Source organism: Astyanax mexicanus, unplaced genomic scaffold (genome assembly GCF_023375975.1).
Source record: "Astyanax mexicanus isolate ESR-SI-001 unplaced genomic scaffold, AstMex3_surface scaffold_41, whole genome shotgun sequence".
Classification (NCBI taxonomy): Eukaryota; Metazoa; Chordata; class Actinopteri; order Characiformes; family Acestrorhamphidae; genus Astyanax; species Astyanax mexicanus.
The window spans coordinates 651,595-657,500 of NW_026040051.1; the positions used below are offsets into that span (position 1 = coordinate 651,595).

General features: G+C 44.7%; 8 non-coding genes and 8 pseudogenes across 8 annotated transcripts; all 16 read left to right on the top strand.

The window, feature by feature from the left end:
- The first annotated feature begins 845 nt into the window (after positions 1-845).
- LOC125794605 (5S ribosomal RNA) lies at positions 846-964 on the top strand. Its single transcript, XR_007433711.1, has one exon. It is a non-coding gene; the product is annotated as a 5S ribosomal RNA (ribosomal RNA).
- Positions 965-1,025: 61 nt separating this feature from the next.
- On the top strand, positions 1,026-1,144 carry LOC125794586 (5S ribosomal RNA). Its single transcript, XR_007433692.1, has one exon. It is a non-coding gene; the product is annotated as a 5S ribosomal RNA (ribosomal RNA).
- A 110-nt stretch (positions 1,145-1,254) lies between these two features.
- On the top strand, positions 1,255-1,373 carry LOC125795220 (5S ribosomal RNA). Its single transcript, XR_007434231.1, has one exon. It is a non-coding gene; the product is annotated as a 5S ribosomal RNA (ribosomal RNA).
- Positions 1,374-1,483: 110 nt separating this feature from the next.
- On the top strand, positions 1,484-1,602 carry LOC125794559 (5S ribosomal RNA). The gene has a single exon (XR_007433663.1). It is a non-coding gene; the product is annotated as a 5S ribosomal RNA (ribosomal RNA).
- A 110-nt stretch (positions 1,603-1,712) lies between these two features.
- Positions 1,713-1,831, top strand: LOC125794601 (5S ribosomal RNA). Its single transcript, XR_007433707.1, has one exon. It is a non-coding gene; the product is annotated as a 5S ribosomal RNA (ribosomal RNA).
- A 110-nt stretch (positions 1,832-1,941) lies between these two features.
- Positions 1,942-2,060, top strand: LOC125794684 (5S ribosomal RNA; annotated as a pseudogene).
- Positions 2,061-2,170: 110 nt separating this feature from the next.
- On the top strand, positions 2,171-2,292 carry LOC125794733 (5S ribosomal RNA; annotated as a pseudogene).
- A 1,212-nt stretch (positions 2,293-3,504) lies between these two features.
- LOC125794694 (5S ribosomal RNA) lies at positions 3,505-3,623 on the top strand (annotated as a pseudogene).
- A 110-nt stretch (positions 3,624-3,733) lies between these two features.
- On the top strand, positions 3,734-3,852 carry LOC125794713 (5S ribosomal RNA; annotated as a pseudogene).
- A 110-nt stretch (positions 3,853-3,962) lies between these two features.
- On the top strand, positions 3,963-4,081 carry LOC125794638 (5S ribosomal RNA; annotated as a pseudogene).
- A 110-nt stretch (positions 4,082-4,191) lies between these two features.
- LOC125794678 (5S ribosomal RNA) lies at positions 4,192-4,310 on the top strand (annotated as a pseudogene).
- A 110-nt stretch (positions 4,311-4,420) lies between these two features.
- LOC125794567 (5S ribosomal RNA) lies at positions 4,421-4,539 on the top strand. Its single transcript, XR_007433671.1, has one exon. It is a non-coding gene; the product is annotated as a 5S ribosomal RNA (ribosomal RNA).
- A 272-nt stretch (positions 4,540-4,811) lies between these two features.
- LOC125794693 (5S ribosomal RNA) lies at positions 4,812-4,930 on the top strand (annotated as a pseudogene).
- Positions 4,931-5,040: 110 nt separating this feature from the next.
- Positions 5,041-5,159, top strand: LOC125794613 (5S ribosomal RNA). The gene has a single exon (XR_007433719.1). It is a non-coding gene; the product is annotated as a 5S ribosomal RNA (ribosomal RNA).
- Positions 5,160-5,269: 110 nt separating this feature from the next.
- Positions 5,270-5,388, top strand: LOC125794723 (5S ribosomal RNA; annotated as a pseudogene).
- Positions 5,389-5,498: 110 nt separating this feature from the next.
- On the top strand, positions 5,499-5,617 carry LOC125795073 (5S ribosomal RNA). Its single transcript, XR_007434084.1, has one exon. It is a non-coding gene; the product is annotated as a 5S ribosomal RNA (ribosomal RNA).
- Positions 5,618-5,906: the final 289 nt, after the last annotated feature.

The following is a 5,906-nucleotide window of genomic DNA, read 5'->3' on the forward strand; positions in this document are numbered from 1 at the left end:
CTACCACTGGTAGACCAAGTTGGACTTAGTCATTTTTTCCACTTTTGGGGCCTACCACTGGTAGACCAAGTGGGACTTAGTCATTTTTTCCACTTTTCTGGGCTACCACTGGTAGAACAAGTGGGACTTAGTCATTTTTTCCACTTTTTGGGCCTACCACTGGTAGACCAAGTGGGACTTGGTCCACCAAGCCTGGGATTCAGCCCTCAGCCTGGACACCTTGGGAACCAGCCCTGGAGGACTCCCCCAGGCCTGGGCTCCATCCACCAGCCTGGGACCCTCAGGAACCAGCCCTGGAGGACTCACCCAAGCCTGGGCTCCATCCACCAGTCTGGGGCCCTCAGGAACCAGCCCTGGAGGACTCACCCAAGCCTGGGCTCCATCCACCAGCCTGGGACCCTCAGGAACCAGCCCTGGAGGACTCACCCAAGCCTGGGCTCCATCGCATCTGCATGGTTCCCTGGAAAGGCTTCACTCAGCCGTGGGGGATCGAACCCCGAGTACAATTTCACCCGTTCCAATCAGCGCATTTTATGGGGTTAGCTTTCACAGACTTGGGTGGGCCACAGGTGGGCACAAAAATAAAAATGCAAGCCGAAAAATGTGCAACTTTGCCAGATTTATTTATTTCAATTTTCAACCTTGCACTTTCATCAGTGTTCCAATGGAAATTCCCTAACCCTAACCCTAGTACTTGGATGGGAGACCACCTGGGAATACCAGGTGCTGTAAGCTTTTCCCCTCTTGCTTCTATGACCATGGTCTTGTTATACATTACTAGTGTGTTGTTTGAAACCCAACATAGATGAAGTCGCACAAGTAGTCTTGATGAAAGATCTGCAATCTCTTACGGTCACACTACCCGGAGAACGCCCGATCTCGTCTGATCTCGGAAGATAAGCAGGGTTTGGCCTGGTTAGTACTTGGATGGGAGACCACCTTGGAATACCAGGTGCTGTAAGCTTTGCCCCTCTTGCTTCTATTACCATGGTCTTGTTATACATTACTATTGTGTTTATTGAAACGCTTACGGTCACACTACCCTGAGAACACCTGATCTCGTCTGATCTCGGAAGCTAAGCAGGGTTTGGCCTGGTTAGTACTTGGATGGGAGACCACCTGGGAATCCCAGTTGTTGTAAGCTTTTCCCCTCTTGCTTCTATGACCATGGTATTGATATACATTACTAGTGTGTAGTCTAAACCCCAACATAGATGAAGTCGCATAAGTAGTCTTGATGAGAGTTCTGCAATCGCTTACGGTCACACTACCCTGGGAACGCCCGATCTCGTCTGATCTCGGAAGCTAAGCAGGGTTTGGCCTGGTTAGTACTTGGATGGGAGACCACCTGGGAATACCAGGTGCTATAAGTTTTTCCCCTCTTGCTTCTATGACCATGGTCTTGTTATACATTACTAGTGTGTTATATGAAACCCAACATAGATGAAGTCGCATAAGTAGTCTTGATGAGAGTTTTGCAATCGCTTACGGTCACACTACCCTGAGAATGCCCGATCTCGTCTGATCTCGGAAGCTAAGCAGGGTTTGGCCTGGTTAGTATTTGGATGGGAGACCACCTGGGAATCCCAGGTGCTGTAAGCTTTTCCCCTCTTGCTTCAATGACCATGGTCTTGTTATACATTACTAGTCTGTCATCTAAACCCCAACATAGATGAAGCCGCATAAGTAGTCTTGATGAGAGTTCTTCAATCGCTTACGGTCGCACTACCCTGAGAATGCCCGATCTCGTCTGATCTCGGAAGCTAAGCAGGGTTTGGCCTAATTAGTACTTGGATGGGAGACCACCTGGGAATACCAGGTGCTGTAAGCTTTACCCCTCTTGCTTCTATGACCATGGTCTTGTCATACATTACTATTGTGTTGTCTGAAACCCAACATAGATGAAGTCACATAAGTAGTCTTGATGAGAATTCTGCAATCGCTTACGGTCACACTACCCTGAGAACGCCCGATCTCGTCTGATCTCGGAAGCTACGCAAGGTTCGGCCTGGTTAATACTTGGATGGGAGACTACCTGGGAATACCAGGTGCTGTAAGCTTTGCCCCTCTTGCCTCTATTACCATTGTCTTGTTATACATTACTAGTGTGGTGTTTGAAACCCAACATAGATGAAGTCGCATAAGTAGTCTTGATGACAGTTCTGCTATCGCTTACGGTCACACTACCCTGAGAACGCCCGATCTCGTCTGATCTCGGAAGCTAAGCAGGGTTTGGCCTGGTTAGTACTTGGGTGGGAGACCACCTGGGAACATACCTGTCAAGTTTTGGACTTAAAAATAAGGGATTTTTTTCGCCGCCCCAACAGCCCAAACGAGGGAAAAAAAAAAAAAAATATATATATATATATATATATATATATATATATATATATATATATTATTATTTTTTTTTTAATATATATATATATATATATATATATATATTTTTTTTTTTTTATTTAATAGATTTAAAATTGAAATTGAAGGGTGCACAAATTTACAAAAAGGACATGGATCAGATATATTCCATAAGTAAATAATAGTCCTAAGGGGCCTACACAATTAATAATCTTTCATTAATACTTCTTTCTATCGTTCAGTCCACTCCTGATCAGTTCAGTTAATTTCAGCCCTCTCCACATTTTCTCTCTCTCCAGATCAACCATCTCTTCTACCCCTTCTAAATAATACATTACATTACATTATAATACATTACCACAATACTTGAGATTTAAACAAATTCTAACAAACCCTAAAACTAGCCCTGAACTAATAGAGTTTGGAAATGATAGTTATTGGCTGATCAGGCACATCAGGGCAGGGCATTATATATATTTAGATTTTTCTCAAACCCTGAATATCTATCTAGCTAATTCTAAAGTTAAGCTAACTGAGTCACAAGCTGTATTTTATTAAACACACAGTGGGTTTAATTTATGTTTTGATTCAGAGAAGAGTCTTTTTAACCAGCTATCAGAAACAATCTCATCACAGTTTACATGGTTAATTACCTTTCTTTTAGAAAAATCTCCGTATATCCAGATTAGTTTTAACGACAGCTGCTCCGACTAGCTGCCTGAACTCACAGCGAGGGGAGGGGTGGGGCTTCCCGCACACTAAACTGCGCTCTGCAAAACCAGCTAGCTGATTGGCTGTTTCTCCTGAAAGGCGGGACTTTCTCCTTGAACCGGCACCACGATTGGTTAAGAGACACACAGCGGTCAGTGCATTGTCGCCTGTGGCCTATATATTTTTTTATTTAGTATAATACGGGAAATTTACGGGAAAATACTAATACGGGAGGACGGCGGGAAAGAGGAGTAAAATACGGTAGTTTCCCGGCCAAAACGGGAGACTTGACAGGTATGCCTGGGAATACCAGGTGCTGTAAGCTTTTCCCCTCTTGCTTCTATTACCATTGTCTTGTTATACATTACTAGTGTGGTGTTTGAAACCCAACATAGATGAAGTCGCATAAGTAGTCTTGATGACAGTTTCGAAACCGGTTACGGTCACACTACCCTGAGAACGCCCGATCTTGTCTGATCTCGGAAGCTAAGCGGGGTTTGATCTGGTTAGTACTTGGATGGGAGACCACCTGGGAATACCAGGTGCGGTAAGCTTTTCCCCTCTTGCTTCTATGACCATGGTCTTGTTATACATTACTAGTGTGTTGTTTGAAACCCAACATAGATGAAGTCGCACAAGTAGTCTTGATGAAAGTTCTGCAATCTCTTACGGTCACACTACCCTGAGAACACCAGATCTCGTCTGATCTCGGAAGCCAAGCAGGGTTTGGCTCGCTTAGTACCTGGACGGGAGACCACCTGGGATTACCAGGTGCTGTAAGCTTTTCCCCTCTTGCTTCTATGACCATGGTCTTGTTATACATTACTAGTGTGTTGTTTGAAACCCAACATAGATGAAGTTGCATAAGTAGTCTTGATGACAGTTCTGCAATCGTTTACGGTCACACTACGCTGAGAACACCTGATCTCGTCTGATCTCAGAAGCTAAGCAGGGTTTGGCCTGGTTAGTACTTGGATGGGAGACCACCTGGGAATCCCAGTTGTTGTAAGCTTTTCCCCTCTTGCTTCTATGACCATGGTATTGATATACATTACTAGTGTGTAGTCTAAACCCCAACATAGATGAAGTCGCATAAGTAGTCTTGATGAGAGTTCTGCAATCGCTTACGGTCACACTACCCTGAGAACACCCGATCTTGTCTGATCTTGGAAGCTAAGCAGGGTTTGGCCTGGTTAGTACTTGGATGGGAGACCACCTGGCAATACCAGGTGCGGTAAGCTTTTCCCCTCTTGCTTCTATGACCATGGTCTTGTTATACATTACTAGTGTGTTATTTGAAACCCAACATAGATGAAGTCGCATAAGTTTTCTTGATGAGAGTTCTGCAATCTTTTACGGTCACACAACCCTGCCAACGCTCGATCTCGTCTGATCTCGGAAGGTAAGCAGGGTTTGGCCTGGTTAGTACTTGGATGGGAGACCACCTGGGAATACCAGGTGCTGTAAGCTTTTCCCCTCTTGCTTCTATTGCCAAGGTCTTGTTATACATTACTAGCGTGTAATTTGAAACTCAACATAGAAGAAGTAGCATAAGTTGTCTTGATGAGAGAGGGTTTGGCCTGGTTAGTACTTGGATGGGAGACCAACTGGGAATACAAGGTGCTGTAAGCTTTTCCCCTCTTGCTTCTATGACCATGGTCTTGTTATACGTTACTGGTTTGTAATCAAAAACCCAACATAGATGAAGTTGCATAAGTAGTCTTGATGAGAGTTCTGCAATCGCTCACGGTCACACTACCCTGAGAACGCCCGATCTCGTCTGATCTCGGAAGCTAAGCAGGAACTGCCCTGGTTAGTACTTGGATGGAAGACCACCTGGGAATACCAGGTGCTGTAAGCTTTTCCCCTCTTGCTTCTATTACCATGGTCTTGTTATACATTACTAGTGTGTAATCTAAAACCCAACATAGATGAAGTAGCATAAGTAGTCTTGATGAGAGGGCAGCAATCGCTTACGGTCACGCTACCCTGAGAACGCCCGATCTCGTCTGATCTCGGAAGCTAAGCAGGGTTTGGCCTGGTTAGTACTTGTATGGGAGACCACCTGGTAATACCAGGTGCTGTAAGCTTTTCACTTCTTGCTTCTATGACCATGGTCTTGTTATACATTACTAGTGTGTAATCTAAAACCCAACATAGATGAAGTCGCATAAGTAGTCTTGATGAGAGTTTTGCAGTCGCTTACGTTCACACTACCCTGAGAACGCTCGATCTCGTTTGATCTCGGAAGCTAAGCAGGGTTTGCCATGGTTAGTACTTGGATGGAAGACCACCGGGGAATACCAGGTGCTTTAAGCTTTTCCCCTCTTACTTCTATGACCATGGTCTTGTTATACGTTACTAGTGTGTTATTTGAAACCGAACATAGATGAAGTCGCATAAGTAGTCTTGATGACAGTTCTGCAATCGTTTACGGTCACACTACCCTGAGAACACCCGATCTCGTCTGGTCTCGGAAGCTAAGCAGGGTTTGGCCTGGTTAGTACTTGGATGGGAGACCACCTGGGAATACCAGGTGCTGTAAGCTTTTCCCCTCTTGATTTATGACCATGGTCTTGTTATACATTACTAGTTTGTTATCTGAAACCAAACATAGATGAAGTTGCATATGTAGTCTTGATGAGAGCTTTGCAACGGCTTACGATCACACTGCCCTGAGAACGCCCGATCTCGGAAGCTAAGCAGGGTTTGGCCTGGTTAGAAAATGGGTGGGAGACCACCTGGGAATACCAGGTGCTGTAAGCTTTTCCCCTCTTGCTTCTGTGACCAAGGTCTTCTTATACATTACTAGTGTGTTATTTGAAACCGAATATAGA